Raw genomic sequence first — 21,680 nt, forward strand, 5'->3', positions numbered from 1 at the left:
TAGATTGAACCAGAGTAACTCTTTTCCACAGAGGTCATCTTCATCTCAGTGGTAAATAAAACTTTAGAAATGCAACTGCCATTAATATTAAACATTTATACAACCCACAGAAGTTTTCTGAATCAGTACAAAAAAGTCAGCAGATGAGGGCAACCTTGAACATATCAATATCTCTCATAAAATTCTAGGAAACTCATAAAGAACTGATTAGGGACAGACATTCCATCTAGATTTTTTTTTTAAAATCCAGTGCACTCCTGTTCTTTCAGCAAGCAAACAACAAGAAAAAAAATCAGTCTGCCAGCCTCTGTTTTCAAGGTCCTTCGCCTTTGTGCTAAAATGTTTTTTTTTTTTTTTACATTTGCCAAATACATACTGCTACCCTCTAGCCCCCTCTTCAGAAATTAAGTCTTCATTCCATTCCAATCAAGCAGAGCTTTAGTTACCATTCCATTCCCATTTAGAAAAAAAACAGCTCTGATTCTGTTTGTGGAAATGAATAGAGTTTTCTGATTCAAGGCCTTCTCCTTCTAAAGGAGCACCTCAGCTACCAGTATATCTTGGGAGAAAAAGCAACACTAATAATCATACAGATACTGCATGATAAATTTCTTCTTCATGCACCTATTCATGATTGTGGAGTTTTTCAGTATTAAACATTAATCTGTAAGTGTTTGCTTTAACTTCATCAGACAAAAAATAGCACACACACATTCACAAAAAGACAAGCAATTAATCAGCTTTATTTAAAAATAAAGAGAAAACTAAAGCAAGCAAGAAATGTGTTCTGGATGATGTTAGTTAAAAAGTCCTAAGAGAGCAAGGACTGTTAATTTGGCAGCAAATCTCAGTGAATTTGAATAGTAAATAAGCTTTAGATAACACTAATTATGAAGATGCTTCAAAAACTATTGCGGCAGCTGTCAAAACATCTTCTGTATCTCTATTCAGTGAGAAAAAATGTTATCAAGCATTTGAAATTGTCCTGGATCCAGCTGGGAAAGAGTTGATTTTTTCTTCATAGTGTCTAGGAGGATTGGCTTTCAGTGTGGTTGAGCAGTGCTGCACAGAGCCAGGGATGTTTCAGTTTTTCAGCTCCTCATGCAGTCCTGGCAGTGAGGGGGTTGCACAAGGGGGTGAGAGGGGACACAACCAGTACAGCTGATCTAAGATGGCCAAAGGGATATTCCATAATATACAGCATCATGTGAAGAATTTATAAAACTGGGGGGAGTTACCTGAAGGGGTGGCCACTGCTTAGGGACTGGCTGGTCATCAGCCAGTGAGTGGCAAGCAATTAAATGTGCAACATCTGTTTTGTAAAAAAAAAAATATATATATATATAATTTATATATATATTATATATATATCCACACATAGTTATAGTTCTTGTTAGTATTATTTCTCTCTTCCTTTTCTGTCTGAATAGATAGATAGATAGTTTATATCTCAACCTATGAGTTCTTCCTTTTTTCCCACTTCTTTCCCCTATACCACTGGGAGGGGATGTGTGGTGCTGAGCTGCTGCCAGGTTAAACAACAACAGAAATGAATAGAATCCTTTCAGTAGATTTACTTCAATGTTCATATGGCTATATCTACACAGATTTCATCAAGCTTCATTCCCATGGAAAATCAAGAACACTCCTGATACCTGAGTGAAAAAATGAAATGCATAATAGTCATTATTGTAGACAATGAATAGCTTGTTGTTAAAATATACATTGTCAACAAAGATCTACTGAGATATAAGAAAACAAGTGTTCTAGTATTTTTTGGGTAATACCTGCCAAATTAAAATATTCTGAGCACAGACAAAACAGAAAGGTCACTGCAAAAATCTTTCTGGGCAACTGGAGGGGATTCTGTACTTCATCCATCTAAAGGTTAAAACATCTTTTTATGCATCTGCTTAAAAGCAGACTAATGTGTTCAAACCTGTACTTATAAGTGAGTGTCCACTCCTGATATGGAATACTAACATTTGTAGTTTCTTCTAGTACTCTTTTTCTTACCTGTGATTCATAACTCACATGTGTGGAAAACATGAAAGTGAATTCCAAGTATTTCCGGTCTCAAATTTATTTCAGCAGGTGAAAGGAGGCGCCACTTCCACCATGTGTGAGTTTTGAAACTTAAATAATAAAATACCAATTCTAAAGCTGGAAGTGATACAGTAGCATTTTTTTAAAGAACAATGATTTATCAAATGTTATATATTATTCATACTTCTCTGTCGTCTATTTGCAGCAAAACACATTGGACTAACTCAGTCATGGGCTCCAGTCCGCTCCAGTCATCACAGAATCACAGAATCCACAGGATCACCAAAGTTGGAAAAGACCTACAAGATTATCCAGTCCAACCATCCACTCATCACCAATAATTCTCACTAAACCATGACTTTCAAAACAAAATCCAAACGTTCATTGAACGGTGATGGTGACTCCACCACCTCCCTGGGCAGCCCATTCCATTGCCTGACCACTCTTTCAGAAAAGCAGTATTTCCTGACATCCAGCCTGAGTCTCCCCTGGTGCAGCCTGAAGCCATTCCCTCTAGTCCTATCACCAGTTACACAAGAGGCCGACCCCCAGCTCACTACAGCCTCCCTTCAGGTAGTTACAGAGAGCAATAAGGTCTCCCCTGAGCCTCCTCTTCTCCAGACTGAACAATCCCAGCTCCTTCAGCCTTTCCTCATATGGCCTGTGTTCCAGACCCCTCACCAGCTCTGTCGCCCTTCTTTGAACCCACTCCAGGGCCTCAGTGTCTTTCTTGCAGTGAGGGGCCCAAAACTACACACAGTACTGGAGGTGCGGCCTCACCAGAGCTGAGTACAGGGGACAATCACTTCCCTGTTCCTGCTGGCAACTCTGTTTCTGATGCAAGCCAGGATGTCATTGGCCTTCTTGGCCACCTGGGCACACTGCTGGCTCATGTTCAGCCGAGCATCAATCAATACCCCCAGGTCCATTTCCCCTATGCAGTCTTCCAGCCACTCCGTCCCAAGCCTGTAGCGTTGCCTGGGGTTGTTGTGGCCAAAGTGCAGGACCCGGCACTTGGCCTTGTTGAACCTCATCCCATTGGCTTCCACCAGCTATCCAGCCTGTCCAGATCCCTCTGTAGGACCTCGCTACCCCCAGGCAGATCAACACTTCCAGCCAACTTGGTGCCATCTGCAAACTTACTGAGGGTGCACTCAATCCCCTCATCCAGGTCATCAATAAAGATATTGAAGAGGACAGGCCCCAGCACCAACCCCTGGGGAACACCCCCCATGACCGGTAACCAGCTGGATTTACCTCCATTCACTACCACTCTGTGGGCCCAGCCTTCCAGCCAGTTCCTTATCCAGCCAAGATGTACCTGCCCAAGCCACAGGCTGCCAGCTTCTGCAGGAGAATACTGTGGGAGACAATGTCAAAGGCTTTGCTGAAGTCTACGTAGACTACATCAACAGCCTTTCCCTCGTCCACCAGATGGGTCACTAGATCGTAGAAGGAGATCAGGTTGGTCAAGCAGGACCTGCCCTTGGTGAACCCATGCTCATTAGGCCTGATCCCCTGGTTGTCCCACACATGCTGCGTGATCTCCCTCAAGACAATCTGCTACATAACCTTCCCTGGCACCAAGGTCAGTCTGACAACCCTTCTTGTAGATGAGAGTCACATTAGCAAGCCTCCAGTCTTCTGGGACCTCACCAATCAATAAGGAGCGCTGATAGATGATGGAAAGCAGCTCGGCTATCACCTCCGCCAGTTCCCTCAGCACTCTTGGGTGAATCTCATCCAGCCCCATGGACTTATGATAGTCCAGCTGGAGTAGTAGGTCACTGAGTGTGTCCTCCCGAATCATGGGTGGTTCTGTCTGCACTCCAGTCGAGACTACCAGGTCAGAGTGTGGAGTACCCTGAGGATAACTGGTCTGCCCTTTAAAAACAGACGTAAAGAAGGGATTCAGAACCTCTGCCTTTTCCTTATCCTCAGCGGTCACATTCCCAGCCTCATCCAGTAAAGAATGAAAATTCTCCTTTGTCCTCCTCTTACCATTGATGTATTTGTAAAAGAGTTTTCTGTTCCTTTTGACCCCAGCGGCCAGATTGACTTCAAGCTGGGCTTTTGCCTTTCTGATTTTCTCTCTACACATCTTAACAACTTCTCTGTACTCTTTCTGAGTTGTCCGTCCCTTTTTCCACACAAAGTAGATTCTCTTTTTCTCCCGGAGCCTCAAGAATAGCTCCCTATTCATTCACACTGTTCTTCTTCCTTGCTGGCTCATTTTGTGGCTCGGGGGGACAGCCAGCTCCTGCGTCATTAAGACCTCCTTCTTGAAGAGCGACCAGCCATCTTGGACCCCTTTACTCTCGAAGAGTGAAACCCAGGGGATTCCTCCTGCTAGCCTTCTGAATAATTCAAAGTTTGCTCTCCGGAAGTCCAAGGTAGCAGTTTTGCTGTTCCCCCTCCTGGCTCCACCAAGAATCAAAAACTCTACCATTTCATAGTCACTCTGTCCAAAACTGCCCTCAACCTCCACACCTCCCACCAGTCCTTCTCTGTTTGCTAACAGCAGGTCAAGTGGAGCAGCTCCTCTTACTGGCTCTCACCAGCTGCATCAGAAAGTTATCCTCCATATACTTCAGAAGCCTCCTAGACTGCTTCTTCTGTGCTGTGTTGTATTCCCAGCATATGTTGGGGAAGTTGAAGATGATGTGCAGATAATATGATCATATGATCATATGTCATGATGTGAAGATAATAAATACTCTTACTCCAAAGACTCCTGAATAATGGCAATGTATCCAAAAGAGTCTCTCTTTCTCCAGGCATTAATTCCCAGATACACTACAGCCTGTGAACTAACATCCTGTAACACTTAACTAGCTCTGACAAGGGTAAGTTTTACTTCTTTTGTTTTCATATCCTACAAAAACATTTTGTTTTTATTATTATTCAACCTGCAGAAAACAATCAACCACAATAACATTTTTATTTGACTGATACTTGGCTTGGGTATTTTCTTATTTGTCATGAAACTGATATGCCCATTAAGTTGTTGTGTACAAAGGAATTTAGGAAAAAGGGATGGAAAAGTTTTCAAAGTGTTCTTCCTCTTTCAAAGGCTTTTTTCTATTTCACTCTAACTGATGACAATAACAAAATCAGGCTTCCCAATAAATTATTTAATATGTTTAAATGAAGCATAGTTTATGGAATGTGAATACGTGAGATATTAGGAAGCTAGTTATTTAAACCATAAGTTAAGTTAAATTAATCACATGTTAATTATTATAAGGCAGCTAACCAAGGATAGCAAGCAGGAAATAGAAGTTTCCATGCTTCACTTTGAAATTTTTTTTCTTAATACCATACAAAACAAATCTGCTTCTTTCTAATGGAAACATAAATAGACTCTTGAATGCAGCAACCTCAATGTGCTGTGCTTTCAGGGAAGTTTGTCAGCAGCTGTCTGATCAGCTCTGATCTTCCTTCCCACTGAAAACATCAAAGATGCCTTTTGTGACTTGCCATAAAAATATGTGTCAGGCTCCAGCATGGATTGTTTCTGGTAATTATTTTCTATGGACAACAAACTGCAGAAACACTGCCTGTGGAAATGCTAGAAGAGACCCAAAGAAATTCCTTTTGCTTTGCTCCAAAACTCTTCTTTGCCCCTTCTGCTACTGCTACTATAGCTACATCAATTAGCCTTTCAAATCACAAAATCGAAGAACTGTAGGGATTGAAAAGGACCTCTGGAGAGCACCTAGTCCAACCACCCTGCTAAAGCAGGTTTCCATAGGAAAGTGTCCAGATGGGTTTTGAGTATCCCCAGAGAAGAAGACACCACAACCTCTCCGGGCAGCCTATTCCAGTGCTCTGTCACCCTCAAAGTAAAGAAGTTTTGCATTATGCTCATATGAAACTAAATAGGCAAATGTCTTAGTGTCTTGAGAACCAAACATGAACAGTTTAATGTTAGACACATCAGAATCAGTCTACCTATATTTTTACACAGAGTAGACTGGATCTTTGATAGATCCTCACAGTGCAATGGCTCTGCTCCTTCTGTGTCATATTCTGTACTCGGTTACACTGGTAATATTTATGACATTGATTCCTCATTGATCCAGAGTAGGATTAATGCTGATGAGAACAGAATACTTCCCACAGCAGAACACCACTTTTAGAATTTCTGAAAGCATCACAGCTTTCTTGAGTTTCTCTTCAGTGAAGAACAATTGTACAGATATTCCTGATTTAAGCAGCAGTCCCAGTCCTCACAGCTCCCAGATAAGTCAATTAGAAACCTAATTTAACTAGTATCATATCTCTGTTGAAAGATCTCTTTGCAAATAATTGACTAAGATGTGAAGTGTCCTCTCTGTGGACACCAAGAGGATATCAGGGTCCACTACGTACATAAAGAACTTTTAGAGCAGCACACAATTAAATATCATTAGGTTGTTTTCATAGTAATAGAAAAACCGTTGGCATAATAGTATATCAAAAGCCTTTTAAGATTAATGATATCTGTACTCCAAAGATGTACTACAAAAATGCTAAAGGCCAGTAAAAACGGAACTTAAAAGAAGGAATTATCTTTTTTTTTAATGCATATTTCTGTGCAATTCAATTATTGCTGCAACACAATTGTCTTGTGGATTAGATAATCATGTTTTTTATAGAAATAAAATACTATGTATTATGTATTTTTTCTGCTAATTTGTTAAAAAAGTAATAACTAATGAGTTGTGACAGTGACATAAAATATAAGCTGATTTCATGAACATGAGCCGGCCAACTTCATTTGTATTTTTTTTATATTTTTATAAAACATTTTAAAATTAAGATACATAAATAAAATTCATTCATTCTAGGTATTACTGAGCACAAGAATACTTAAAATAGACAGAATTCCCATGTAAGGGGGAAAGAATAGCAAGTGCTAGTTTCAGTGGATTAAAAGTCAATGTATCTTTTTGGTACTGTGATCAAATTAGATAAAATGATGGGAATCTTTCCCATTACCATTCATGGTATTTTTTCCTGTTATTTTTGATGTTTGGAGTTCCATAATACTGCAGTTACATTGTATGAAGTTACTGTAGTTACAACCATTATTTCTGCTTATTGAAAAGAACAACTCAGAGCATGTACTGAGGGTTCAGGAAAAATCTAGGCCATAAGAATATTCAAGATGAGTTTAAGCTATACAGCACTGACAGTTTCCTCTTCATCTGTGAAAGAGGATTTCTTTGATTTCTTTTCATTTATCCATGATGATATTGCACTGCTCACATTTAAAATTCAACAGCTTTTTCTTCTCAAAAAAGAATAAAACTCTCAAATCCTTCTCCAAAATGTTAACTGGTAAGAATTGCCTTAAGGTAGTCCCAACTATCTCTTGAGAGATACTGTCTTCTCCAGTTATGCTGTTTCCAAACATTATTTTCCACGTTAAAGGAACTGGTATCCCCACTCAGCATTCTCTCAAAATTCATCACTGTACAGGTAAATATGATCAAGCCAGTATACTGCAATTTAAATATTTTAAACTGATTTTTAATTTATTAAGCTATTTTTAAAAATACATTCTATAAACTTACATTTTATACCTTCCCCCTATTTATGCTTTTAATATTAAAGCAATCTCTATACCACCACTGCACTAAGAAAAATTCTTGCCATAGATTGTATGAACAAGGACCAGATTCAGCCATATTCCCAGGAACTGTGTGCCCTTGTGTGGAGTGTGACAGAGCTCTGGAACAGGCTGCCCACAGACATTGTGGAATCTCCTTCTCTGGAGATAAGCAAAATCTGTCTGGACACTTTCCTATGCAGCTTACTGCAGGAAACCTGCTTTAGCAGGGGGTTGGACTCCCAGGTAATCTCCAGAGGTCCTTTCCAACCCCTACAATTCTGTGATTTTGTTGTGTTTATTCCTCTTCCAGATGTTACCATCTTTTTATCATTAGTCTTGCCTGTTAATGGAAAAAAAATGAAGAGGAACTTAGAAATCAATTGCACTTAATGACAGCAATTACAGATTATACCATTCAGAAGTCAAATCTAAACACGTCAGTTTTAAAAATGATACAAGAAATGCTGATTGTGAATATGTTACTGTTTCTTACTGGATATGTGGAGAACTGTACCAGTTTATTCTCAATTTCTCCTCAAGAATGGAAATTACTTGATTTTAAAAATAGAATTATTGCAATGGTTTGCATTTAATTCCATACTGGAGTTTAAAAAATGCTATTCAGCTTGCCAAAATTCTGGCTATTTTTATGTTTAGGGTTACGGTTTCTTTTTTTGATTTAGATAGGCTTTTGCTTTATAGCATTTATACTTAGCCCTGCAGGTTCTATCAAATTCTTTAAAAGACAGAATTAGTGCACGTCAAGGATTAAGTTTGAATATAAATATTTAACACTTCACGTAAAGGCAACCCAGATTCTAAAATATTATCAGTAAAATTCCACATTTGGTCACAAAGTCAGTACCCTTGCACCATGAGCATTTTCAGCTCTAATTTCAGAGAAAACAGGAGAAAAACTAGAAACATTTCTCCATATATAGCCTATAGGAATTAATTTAGGGAATTTCAGAAATATGCAGTAAAAAGGTAAATCATCTTTAAAAAGTTTTGAATTACGATCCTATGGACTGGGCTTCTATAACTGACTGTAAATTCCATTTTGCATGAGACTTCTGATCATTTCAAGGACTTAAATCTCAAAGGATAATGACACTTGACTGATGCATTAATGTCATCACTTTGTATTACTAATCTGGTTGGTAGTTAACCAGGAAGACACCCATTCTGAAAGTGCATCTTTGATGTTTCATTTTGAGAGCTATATTTGGGACTGAAAATTTATCACACGATAAAAAATGGAAATAATTGATCCAGAATTTAAAAATAAACATACTGAAGAATGCTACAAGCCAGGGAATTTATGAAAGCATGTATTGCATTTACAATGGATTTTGAGAAGAATTGCTGACAAGTCTGCTAAGAAGTTTGTCTGGGCAGAGTCTGGAGCTGTATCATAGAAGACAGGCGAGCAGACAGTGCTTCAGATCACAACGCACTGTGTGCAAGTTGAGCAAACTGGGACCAGAACTATCAGCCTGGTGACTGCTGAAAAGCACAGCTCAGCTGAGACAGTAGTGGTAAACTCTGAGGAGGCATACAACCTGAATACACTCTATAGTCAAGAGCTGTAACTCTGTTTACATTAATCTGTTAGGATCACATAGTTAATTTGTACATTTGTCAGTTTTGTTACTGATACATGATCACAGAATGATAGAACACAGAATGGATTAGTTTGGAAGGACCTTAAAGATCACCCAGTGCCAAGCCCCCAACAAAGGCAGAGTCGCCCCTCACCAGCTCAGGCTGTGCAAGGCTCCATCCAACCTGTCCTTGAATGCCTCCAGGAATGGGGCACCCACAGCTTCTCTGGGCAGCCTGTGGTAGTGCTTCACCACTTTCTGAGTAAAGAATTTTCCCATAACATTTGAAGTCATCCCTCTTTTATTTAAAACCATTTCTTCCTTGTCTTAGCACCATCAAGGTGCTAAGTATGTATCCAAAGTACGCAAAAAGTTGGTCCTGTTTATAAACTTCCTTCAAGTACTGGAAGGTTCAGTGAGGTTTCCCTGGAGCCTTCTTTTCTCCAGGTTGGACAAGCCTCACTCTCTCAGCCTCTCTTCATAGGAGAGGTACTCCAGCATTTTGATCATCTTTGCAGCCCTCCTCTGGACCTACTCCAACACCTCCACATGCTTCTTGTACTGGGGACCCAGGCCTGGAAGCAGTACTCCAAATGGTGTCTCATGAGGGCAGAGCAGAGGGGGACAATCCTCTCTCTATCCCTGCTGGATACCCCTCTGTTGATGCAGTTCAGGATGCACTTGGCCTGCCAGGCTGCAAGTGCACACTGCTGACTCATGCCTATCTCTTCTTTTACCAGAATCCCCAAGTCCTTCGCCATAGGACTCTTCTCAATGAGTTTTTCTCCCAGTAGACAGATCAGTCATTCTCCTATCAAATGTCAGTGGCTTTGTAAGAGCTGATAAACGTTTGCTCTGTACTTTGGATACATATTTTGCTATAAAAATACTAAGTATGAGAATCAATATAAAGTCAGAGGTGTAACACATTTTATTTTTACATTATTTTTTCTTTACTACATAATTTAGTTAGTTTATAAGGAAAAACCTAAGTGTAATGACAGTCACGGTAAAATAAAATAATTAAAAAAAAAAAAAGTTGTGTCAGAAGAAAACAGGGAAATATGTGAGAAGTAGCAGCTTCTTTAAGACTTTTCAGGAAGAGATATGGTGTATTTCAGGAATAAAACAAGTACATGTGAAGATTGAGTAGTGGCAAATATAATATCATTTTGAAAAGCCCCTCCCTCTTCCTTGAGGAAAAAAAAAAACAAGCTTGTGATTATTTATTCTTCACATAGCAATTGTTCCTTTTGTTGTCTTCCCTACAGCCTTCTTATGTACTTTGCGATTTCCCCAGTCATTTTCACAAATCTGTTTTTGAGTCAGTAGTTCAGGTAAGTTTCTGTCTTCCTCATATCTCCTGTTGTAACTCAGATATAGAGCAAATAAGAAAGTCATAGAGCAGGACTAGAAAGATTTCAATTCCTGTGTTCTTTCTTTTATATTCTTCTTCTATATTCTTTTCTATGGTTGAAATTCACTGTTTCCATAGAAAAGCATCATCATTTGTGTATTAATTCCCAGATCCACTGTAGTATCTGTGAGAACAATGAAAGCCAAATAAATAAAGCTCAGTTGAAGATCAAGCTAAGAGTTTATAGATACAGAAACTGAGAAGCAATTTAAGAATATACAATTTGTCTGGCAGAAATGCACTTTTATCAGATAAATCTTTGAAACACTGATGCAATTCCAATTAAAAGGAAGCTTCCTATCTTAACTAAAATGAAATAAAATTGTAATATTCAGTATGAACTGCTGAGCTTTGGAAGTGGAATCTTTTGATAAGACAGAAAATCTAAAAAAAACCCAAACTCTTAGGTAATAATGCATAGCCTTGAACTAGAAGAGGTACCATGTTGATCAGCTGAGATTAGCATGCTAGTAAAATACAACATCTTGCTGTGTGAGTATTTGTCTTGGCGAGCAGTGCTGTGCTGTATTATTTTTGTTATTGACTGGGCAACAAGAGCAGGTTATGCAGTCACTAGAATGATCAGTCTTGAAAATACAAATCTATTTGTAACAGCAATGCTACTCATGCAGACATACGGACTCATGGATGAATTCTGTGTATGCTCAGTACTAGGGACAAACTTATGTAGTATATAAGGAGTATGTGGAATGTTGATCTTCAATTTTCTTCTCATTAATTGTATTTAGATTGGAGGAATCCTTATGCCTCAGTTTACCTGGGATCCAAGAAACAGATTTGGACCATAGAAATAAAATTGTTCATTGCCTTCATTTTCCAGGTGCCACTACAGATTCGAAAGGCAAGTTTCTCCTAGCAGAGAGAGGCAGAAGAGATCACACTTGAGTTGCTTCAATCCATGGAGGTCTACTGAATTCTGATCTTCCAGATGGAGGGTCATAACTCTGCACAGTGTAGATATCCTAAAATCAGTTAGGATCACTGTTCCCAGAGGATTTAGTCTAAGTAAAGATCAACTTCAGGGATATGTTTTAGTTTTATGATTCATACAGGCCCAATGGGCATTATATTCCCTATCTCTTCAAAGCTTTCTATTTAACTAGGCTTACCAACCAAGCAACCTCCTGCATCTGGTGGTGCTGAGCCATCTCTTTGATGCAGCTTACTTCAACCTGCCATTTTGTGACTCATTCAAAATGAGCTTTTCCCATAGTTCTGCACTACCATAGGCCTCTAGTGTGGCAGATAATGTGCAGTGACCCAAGCTGTCTTAAAAAAATGGTCTGATTTCAGCAGTTTATGCTCATATCCGCAGTGACAAGTCATTAGAAGAAATCATTACAAATAAAATAGAGTTGTGTGAATGCACTGAAATTTCAGTTTTTTATTTATTTACATACACAGCACATTGTTTATTACTGATCTGCTCACTGGCATCATCATTCAGAGGTGTTCTGTTTGCCTCATGTTTGGTGAATATTGGGACATGGTGAAAGGATGGTTTAATGAAAATGTGACAATCTATAAGACCATGACAGTGAAGTTCTGAGATGATTTTTTAACTCCAGAATGCAAAAAACTTAACTGTAACCTGTCATTTTCAGAGATTTGAATATCCACTGTTGTCTGTCAGATCTCCATGAATTATTACTTCAAAGATTTATTAATCCTTTTTTATTTTTATTTTCATTTTTAAGAAGGATTTTTAATAGGTAATCAAAGCTGAGAACAAAAGGCAACAGTCCTGTAATTTAATGCCTGGAAATTATACACCATTCTCTGACATATGTGACAACTTCTTGAGTTGCAGTCTATAGGGTCAAAGCACATCAGTCCATTATTTCCTCATTTCTCAGTGCATTACTTACTTTTCAGCAATTCTTTCTTCTCTATGGATGACCAATTTGTCAAAAAAAAAAAAAAAAAAAAAAGAAAGTCACTTATTTGTGTAATTCTCTTTTATGTGAGAGTGAATATAACAGTCTCTAAGTTATGAATGGAGGAAAGTTGCAGGACAGAATTTTGTTCTTTCTCTAATTTAGAACTGTTATTTTCCTATTTTCCTTGTATCAGATGGTGCTGCCCCACGAGCCACAGAAAAGAACTTGATGGGAAAGTTTCCATTGTTTAGGTTTAGTTTTACATATACTGCACATTCTGGAATAGCTTGGCTTAGTCTTGTTTTGTCTATTTCTTGTTTACATGGTTCAGATTGCAACCTCAGAATTAGAACTGAAAAATGATAGTAACTCTAACAACCTCAGTAATTACTAAGTAACTTCATTTTAATGCCCCTGAAGGGCACTTCAGTGGTTTTGTACCTAATTATTTGGAAAAAAAGAAAGGCCTCCACCTCTTCTGCTAAGATATTGAAAGGGAGAGATTCTTTCTTTAGATGTCTTAGTGCAGGCACGCCCAAGTTATCTGGTAAATTGCATGGGTGGTGGTTGGACACACAGTATTAAATTGCATTGCTAAGATTACAACAGCCATGAAGTTCAAGGGTAACCTGTTAACCTAGGCAGAGTAAAGGCTTTACACTTGAGGAAAAGAATTTGACATGAATATAACAGAAATGTAAGTCTGCAAGGATGTGAGATAGGTCATCTATTCCATCCACCTGCTTAGACACTGTTATTTAATCTTTTCTTGAATCACTTTCACCCGAGGATTATGCCAAACTCCCTGCATCATCAAACCAAGTGCTTACTGCTCTTAAGTTGTGCTTAAACAGAAAGGTGTTTACTTTTCCTATAATGTACTGGAAATTATTTCCAGGCATTTCCAGGAGAAGGCAGTCATCATGAGTAGTAGTTAGCATGGGATCACCAAGGGGAAGCTTCTATAATGAAATGACTAGTGGGAGAACTGAGGAGATAACAGTGCATATTGTCTTCCTGTAACCTAGGGAGGCCTTTGACTCAGTCTCACATAAGACTCTTATAAAGAAGCTTTTGAATTATGTACTGGAGGAACTGTCAGTAAGATTGATTAAAAACTGGCTGAACAGCTGGATAGTTGTCACTAGTGCAAAATCTAGTTAGCTGGAGGTCAGTAATGCTCAGAGGTCAATACTACATTCAGTCTTGCTAAACATCTTCATTAACAACATAGACGATGGGGCAGAGTATTCTCCTACTAAACTCATGGGTGACACAAAACTGTGATGAGTGGCTAACTCACTAGAGGGCTGTGCAGCCATTCAGAGGAACTTCAACAATCCAGGGAGGTAGTATGAGGGGGACATCATGCAGACTGACAAGTAGAATAGCAGAATCCAGGGGAAGAACAATCCCAGGCATCAGGACACTGGGTGAGTGGAAAGGAGCGCTGCAGAAAAGGGTCTTGTAGAGGAGTTCTGGAGGGCACCAAGTTCAACACCAGCCAGAAGGTTAACCGTATGAAGGTTAGTGGTACTCTTGGCTGCACTAAGCAAAGCATCATCCATAGGTCAAGAGAGGTGATCATTTCCCTTCATTCAGTCTGCTGAGATCACACTGTATCACTGAGTCCCTCTGAACAACAGGTAGCACTGCTGTGGTGTGTGAGATAGAGCACTGGCAGAGGTTACCCAGAGAGGCTGTGAAGTTTCCTCTTTGGACGCCTTCAATAGCCACCTGCAGGTGATGCTGAGAACCCTGCTCTAGATGTGGAAGGAGTTGAACTACATGACATCCAGAGGTCATCAATCATGCTGTGATTCTGTAAATTACTAATCCAGATCTTCTAGGACACATAGAGCAATAAGTAGCCACTACCTCCTATTCCTTCTCATTCCAGACTTTCTGGAATAAACAGGACCAGTTTTTCCATGCCTTCTCTCTGAAATCACCATTTTTCAAGTAACTGATACACTACATGCCTCTCCTATGAACTCTATTTCCCTCTATATTTTCATAATTCCTGCTGTCTGTAACTTGAATTGTTGAAACTTGTTGTTCCAGGCAAGGCCTTGATGCTGCTGTGAAAACCAAAGCTGTTACCTTCTGTTCTTCCACATGCTACTCTTTACGAACACATTTAACATCTATTGTGCTGCTTTTGCAAGAGCATGACACTGGATTGTATTCACTGGATTGTATTAATCTTCCTCAGAGAATAAACCAGGAGAATTTTCAAAGCACTAGTGTTGCATCCTGGAGTACAAGATTTGAATACCTGATTTCTCATTTGTAAGTCTAATATTGTTGTTATCATATTTAATCTTCTTGATGTATTAAATCTTGAAAATTATTACTTTATTTCACATGCTCAATTCAGCAACTGGCTGCTTGTGCCAGATGCTCTTTCAGTCTACTGTGAGAAGCAGGACGGGGCAAAGTTTCTCAAATGCAGACAAAACTTCTCTTAGGAGGAATTCTGGAAGTAATCAGAATACTATATACACTTGATGTTAAAAAAGAAGGAGCAGTGCAAAATACACTCATGTTATAAAGAAAGAAAGGAAGAATGTAATTTTTGAACATAATCAAATTTGGGAAAAGATACATCTTGTGGATGGACTATTGTAAAGTATTCTACAGCATATTGTTATGAGCAAGTCCAAAGGTGCTAAAATTTCACAAGACTTTTCTTCATCATACTGAATTTTCATCAACTCCTCATTAAAAAGGGAAAGTCTATTATATATTTGCCAGAAGAAAAGGAAGATATGTTCTTACTTAGGTATTGTTCTGGGATTCAGAGGATACTCTATAGCACTCTAATGATACAGATCCATATGTTTAGGAACTAGAAATTTATATAAATTCATTTCTTTTAGTGAAAAAAAAGAGGACAAACTCCAAACACTGTCTACACACTTTGAGAACAAAATATAAAAAACAGTTTTTTCCCCAGTATATGTTCACTATATCTGTAGTATTTAGCACAAGCATGGAATATGTATGCCAAGCACAGTAGTTCAGTATTTAAAGAGCACTTATAAACAAGACAGAAACTGACTTCTTACATGGCCTAACAGTTGATAAGACAAGGAGGAGTGCTTTTAAACTAAAACAGGATATACAGACTACATGTTAGGGGGAAGTTATTACTCAGAGGGTGGTGAGATACTGGCAGAGGCTACCCAGAGAAACTGTGGATGCCTCAATCCTTGAGGCATTCAAGGCCAGGTTTGATGGGGCCCTGGGCAGTTTAAATGACTTCAATTAAAAAAAAAAGCTGTAATATTTTTACTTTATAAAATTATGCATCATTATAATTAAAAAGCATGCCCTTCTGTGCTTCATTTGCACAGCCAAGGAACTAGCAGCAGCATTTTTATTGTCAGTGGCCTATGTGAGAACGTAGAAGCAAGCTTGGGATTACTGTAGTATACTTATTTCATATGCTTTCTTACAGGATATGTGGAATAAAACCCACTGACTTGCGAACTATCTGCCTTTAAATTATCTTTGTAGCTTGAATTTAGGTCCTCACTGCCTCGTGACAAAAAAGTCTTCAGAAAGCTCTTTTCTTTTTTTCTTTTTTTTTTTTTCTTTTAACCTCTCTATTCCAGTTTGAATGGGTACGCTCAGGATTTAATTTCATGTTCTCCGTATACATCACCATGCCCAATGCCTTCTGGGTATTGCCAGAGGATTACATAAGTACTTCTAGATAATTACATAAAAGTTGTTTTGCATTTATGAAAGAACATTATAAAATGGTAAAAACATAAACAAGCACATAGAACAAGGGGAAATTGACAATTAGATTGTCAATCACTATCAACCTGCATTAAAATTCCAACACAAGAACGTTCTAAAATATTTTGTGTTAAGGCAAAAATACCACAGGTATAAATATCTGTTATTGCCAATACTGTGCGCTAATGATGCAGAAATATATAGAAAGTTCAAGGGTAAGTTCTAAGAACAGATAAAGAAACCATCCTATTTTTACAAGGCAGGATAGGTGTGAAGATGGGATCTAATCATTAGAATAACCTACAAGGCAGATACTTTCATGCAAAACTCATTTTCAAAAGCAATATGGCACAGTAGATTTCCTTCTGATCAAAATGTTGCATTGGATTGCAGAAAGTTGTAAGTAGTGCATTTTTTTCATTCAGATGAAAAGTCCAGCTGTTTTACTACAAAGCATCTGAGATTTCTGTTAAAGTTCTGGAGAACGGAGAGACTGGATAAAAGAGGAGGATGAGAGCTAAATATCCATAGTGTAGCTGTTCTTGACTAACCTGTTGGCAGCAGAAGGCCTGGGAGGAGATATAGGTTCATCTGCCTTCACTCATGATTTTTCTGAAGTAGTTTGCTATCTTGCAGAAATTTTGCTTGTTCCATACAATCAGTAGAAAAGCATAATTAAAAATGACCAGACACATAGCTTCCTTGGGCCAGATATTTAGCAGCAACATATGGAATGAAAAAGAGAAGATGTAATGCATGAATCAGAGCCACAATGATCACATCACTATCTACTGCAATAAGCATGTTGACCTTGGTTATTTCTCAGCACTTCTATCAGTTTGTGACTTTTGAACTAGTGAGCTTTTTGAGACTGCTATAAAATGTTACATACTATGATTAATTTGGCCAATGTACACAAGTAGTACAAACATAAAAAAAGAAAAAGTGTTGTCACTGAATTTGCAGATGCAGAGCAAAAGCGAAGGTCATTGCCATAGAGCAAGCTGAGCTTTTCCCAAACGAACAATGTTTTTCTCATGCCTTCTTCTTTGGAGAGCCCAGCATACATTCTTACCCTTCTTCACTTTTTGATTCTTAATCTGGTATCTAGCGATGCTCTATTTTTCTGCATGCAACATGATTTTCAGATGTGCAGCTCATATTGCAGTAATAAAGCAGAAAATGAAATTAGTTTAATCTAGGTTAATTAGTTTAATCTATGCATTTGTTTTAGGGTAAACGTAATCAACAATTTATCTTCTCCACGGCTGACCTTCCAAACTGATTGAAATGTACCAGAGCTTCCATATGCAAAGTGATGTTCTTGATAACATTAGAGGTCTGTGAGCCTCACATTTCCATGTTTTCTTTGGTCTGATCATGCACCCATATGGCAGCCTTATGATTCTTCTAAGGCAAGATCTAGAATTACCTTGAGAAACCACATGGAAATAAATAAGAAAAACAAAAAATTGAAAACATGCAAACAGGCCATTTGCAGATGAGAGACTTTTGGGAAATCTTTCTTGAGGAGCATATAGAGAAGGAACAAGAAAAGCCACATCAGGAATTAGCAGAGTGCTGTGGGATTATACCAGTGACCAATGGAGGAATTACAAATTTTTGCTTAAATCTGCTTTGTTTGCAAAACACTGCTGAAGAACATTTTGTCACAATGGTATGAATGTCTGTATCTCACCAACAGCTGTATTTAAGGTGTGCGAGTGACATACAACAAGTGTTTGAGTTTTATAACTACAGCTTCAGCACCAGGATTTTCCACTACAGATATACTACTATTATGCTAAGGTGAAAGCAAAAAAGCTAACATCAATTTTTTTTTCTAATATTTAATTAGTAAACAATAAGTATTATCATTCAAATAATACATCAGCTTTATTTGGGAAGATAACTAGCAGAATTTCACAGCAGGAAGTTAAAGAGCAGTTGAGGAAAACATAAGAACAGTTATGAAGATTTTGAGTGATTTTTTTTTGAACACTTGAACTCTCAGGTAAGGCTACGTAAAGTTTTGAATATAGCAAAGTTTATTATCAGATGTTGCTACATGAAAATGAGATTTTTATATTTCATTGTATATTGTCATCGGTCTACGGGCTGGTTCGGCCCAGTTCCATGACTAGCAGGGCAGAGGGATTTCACAAATCTGTGCATCCAGAAAAGGGAAACAGGGGACCCCAAAATAATTAAAAACAACAGCAACAATCTGAGGAGAAACAAACTAATTTACTAAATATAGTATCAGAATGCAAGATAACACACCATAATACAGTACAATTAGAATTGAAGCCAATCAATCAAATACAATGTGAGAGAGTGTCTGAAAGGTGGAAAGACCTCACCATAACACTGAGGTGAGATGTGCAGTTTGGTTGAACAGCAGGGAAGAGAGCCTGATGAAGAAGGGTGCATCAGGTGACCTTGCCAGGGGTTATATCTCCTCTCTGACCACAAAGCCTCCTGGGGTATGTAGTTCTTTTTCTCTTTTGGACAGGTGCCCAGAACTGGAGCATTAATAGTTTAACTCCCAGAGCACTACATGTTGTTATGATGTGGAATACTGATAACCAAAAATCACAAAACCATGATATATATCAAATGGAAAATGGATTAAAATATTTTATCTCAATAAATATGGCAATTTTCTTTTTTTAAATCACTTTCTGATTGTATTGTACAGTGCTCTTATTCATGAAGTCTTGTGTCTAGCATGAAGGGAGTTTTAAATAATGCCACACTCCATGTACTAAAAACTGCATAAAACCAACAGCATAAAACTTCAGTGCAAATGCCTGATGTACCATGGAATATGGTGAATAGAAAAAAAATAGTTTTTAATTCAGTGTCAGCCTGTGTCTAATTTTTAAGGTCTAAAACATGTTGCATTTTCATTTAATTTTAAAAACACCTACAGGTCAAAAAGAACATGCACATCCTTAGCTCTGTTGTAATTAGAAGAGGTCTTCTCAAATGTATCATATTTCTTGTATCAGATCATTTCTATAGAATTACTTGGGTTGCAAGGGACCTCAAAAATCACTTGATTCCCACCCCCCTGCCATGAGCAGGGCTGCCCTCACCAGATCAGACTGCCAAGGAACCCATCCAGCTTGGTCTTGAATGCCTCCAGGAATGTGACATCTACAGCTTCTCTGGGCAGCCTATGCCCTATTGCTCTCTCAGTGAAGAATTTCTTCCTAACATATAGCTTAAACCTCTTCTGAGATTATTTCCCCTTGTCCTATCACTATCAACTTGCATGAAAAATCAGTCCCCCTCCTGTCTCTAAGCTTCTTTCAGGTACTGGAAGATTACAATGAGGTCTCCTCAGAACCTTCTATTCTCCAAATTAAATAATCCCAAATCCCTCAACCTTTCATAATAGGAGAGGTACTCCAGAGGTACCCTGATAGTCTCTCCACCCCTTTTCTGGAGCTACTCCAACAGCTCCATATCCTTCTTGTTCTGGGGGCCCCAGGCCTAGATGCAGTACTCCAGATGGGGCCTCACAAGAGCCGAGTAGAGTGGGATAATCCCCTCCCTCTCCCTGCTGTCCACCTCTCTGTTGATGCAGCCCAGGATATCATTAGCATTCTGGTTTGCAAGTGTATACTGCTGACTCACAGCCTGCTTTTCACCCATTAGGACCCCTAAGTCCTTAGCAGGGCTGCTCACAAAGAGATCATCCTCCAGTCCATATTCATACCTAGGATTTCCCTAACCCACTAGCTTTATTGAAACTCATTAGGTTCTCAGGGGTGTGTATAATCAGTGAATATAAAGATGTTATAATTATGAAATAAACAAGAGAGCTTGGCAAAGCAGATTATAATAACAAAAAGAGAACAGATAGAATACTTACCCACATCCTGGGTTCACTGCACAACTCCAGAGGGGTCTCCAGAAGAGATCCTTCCCCACTTGCAGTCAGCTCTTAAATGGGTCTAGGGGAGGTGGAGTCAGGCTCCACCCCTTTCGGCAGCACAGGTGAATTTCCTTCACCTGTGCTCCCGTGGCTGACTCATTGCTTGCCTCAGGTGATCAATCAGAGGTTCAGGCCGTGATTCAGCAGTTCCCATACACTGTGTCCAAGACAACCCTTTCTTCTACTGTATTGACTGCACCACTCAGCTTAGCATCACTGTTTTTCAACGCAGTATAACTTCGTAAATTAAGTAGACACTGAACAATCTGAAAGTCAAAATAAGTTCTTAACTGTCTTTAGTATCATAATTCCAGCATAAACGTGAACCTGATTCAAGACTTAAATTTCTCATATAAAAAATGAAGGGCAAGAGTAAGTTTTTAAAACTCATAATGCATTAAAAAAAAAAAAGTGCTATACTTTCATTCATCCTGTTTTTTTTTTTCTTTCCTTAGCAGTTCACCAAAGGGGTGTTTTATACCAGCACCAGCACAGATGCCAACACAAATTGCAACCAAGCAACCAAGCTGTGCAAGACAGTTGCTGCTGTTTAACCTTTTGCCAGTACCTCTCTGGCTCTGTTCTGTGCGCATTTGTATACATTCTGAAGGCCTGCAGGGGCCAAAAGTCATGAATGCCAAGTGGGTTGCTCTGGTTTCAGTGCGGATCTGAAAGTGGAGGCGGGAAAGCCGTGGGGCTCAGAGGCTGAGGGGCTGTGGCCTCAGTGAGGCGGCCCTCAGTAAGGTGTCAGCCCTCGTTAGGCATTACTGGCTGGAGTGGGGATTGGGGGATTATTTTCAATAGACAGGCTTTGCTGGGGAAAGAAGAGGCTATGTGCTAAGAGGTATTTATTGTGATGCTGCCCAAGGTGACCAGAGAGCTGTGCGAGAAAGGCAACGTTAATCCACTGTGGCTTTGTGGCAATTGCAACCACAAGGAGAAACCCAGGAGACAGCGTCTCTACTTCGTTTGGCACCAGGATCAGCATTGCGCTTTGTTCTACACCGAGACGGAGCACGGGGCAGCGGTGGGGCGGGTACAGAAGGATGCTGCTGTCAGCGCGGCCTTGCTCGGCTTCGAGAGCTGCATGCAGGTGGGGGAGCTGCTCCGCAGCATCCTGTAAACTGCTCCACCTGCCAGCAGCGACCCTGCGAGCAGACAGCAGGCGGATAAAGCTATTAGGCTAGAACTTCAGAGCATCTCAGCCACCATCTGGAGCCGCGCAGACGGGGACAGGCGCGGGAGGTGCAGCCCGCCGGCCGCACCGGCCCGGCGCAACGCGACGCCCTACGCGCGCGGCCCCGCGGCCGCCGACAAACGAATCGGGCGCCGCCGGGTAGCCCCTCGGCCCCGCCTCGGGCGCCCCCGTGCACGCGGCCCCAGCACCGCCTTCTGCCGAGGCGGGGACGGGCGACTA

The 21,680-nt window shown here is 39.5% G+C and overlaps 1 long non-coding RNA gene across 3 annotated transcripts; it reads right to left on the reverse strand.

The window, feature by feature from the left end:
- Positions 1 to 10,162: 10,162 nt before the first annotated feature.
- On the reverse strand, positions 10,163 to 21,631 carry LOC146542153 (uncharacterized). 3 transcript variants are annotated; one of them, XR_014880615.1, is made up of 3 exons: positions 20,201 to 21,631; positions 16,869 to 17,014; positions 10,163 to 10,790 (listed from the first exon to the last, which is right to left on the reverse strand). It is a non-coding gene; the product is annotated as an uncharacterized LOC146542153 (long non-coding RNA). The 3 variants fall into 3 exon arrangements; XR_014880613.1 differs by having other exon boundaries at positions 16,869 to 17,018; XR_014880614.1 differs by having other exon boundaries at positions 16,869 to 17,749.
- Positions 21,632 to 21,680: the final 49 nt, after the last annotated feature.

This window comes from Meleagris gallopavo, chromosome Z, assembly GCF_905368555.1.
Source record: "Meleagris gallopavo chromosome Z, MGAL_WU_HG_1.1, whole genome shotgun sequence".
In the NCBI taxonomy this organism is placed as follows: Eukaryota; Metazoa; Chordata; class Aves; order Galliformes; family Phasianidae; genus Meleagris; species Meleagris gallopavo.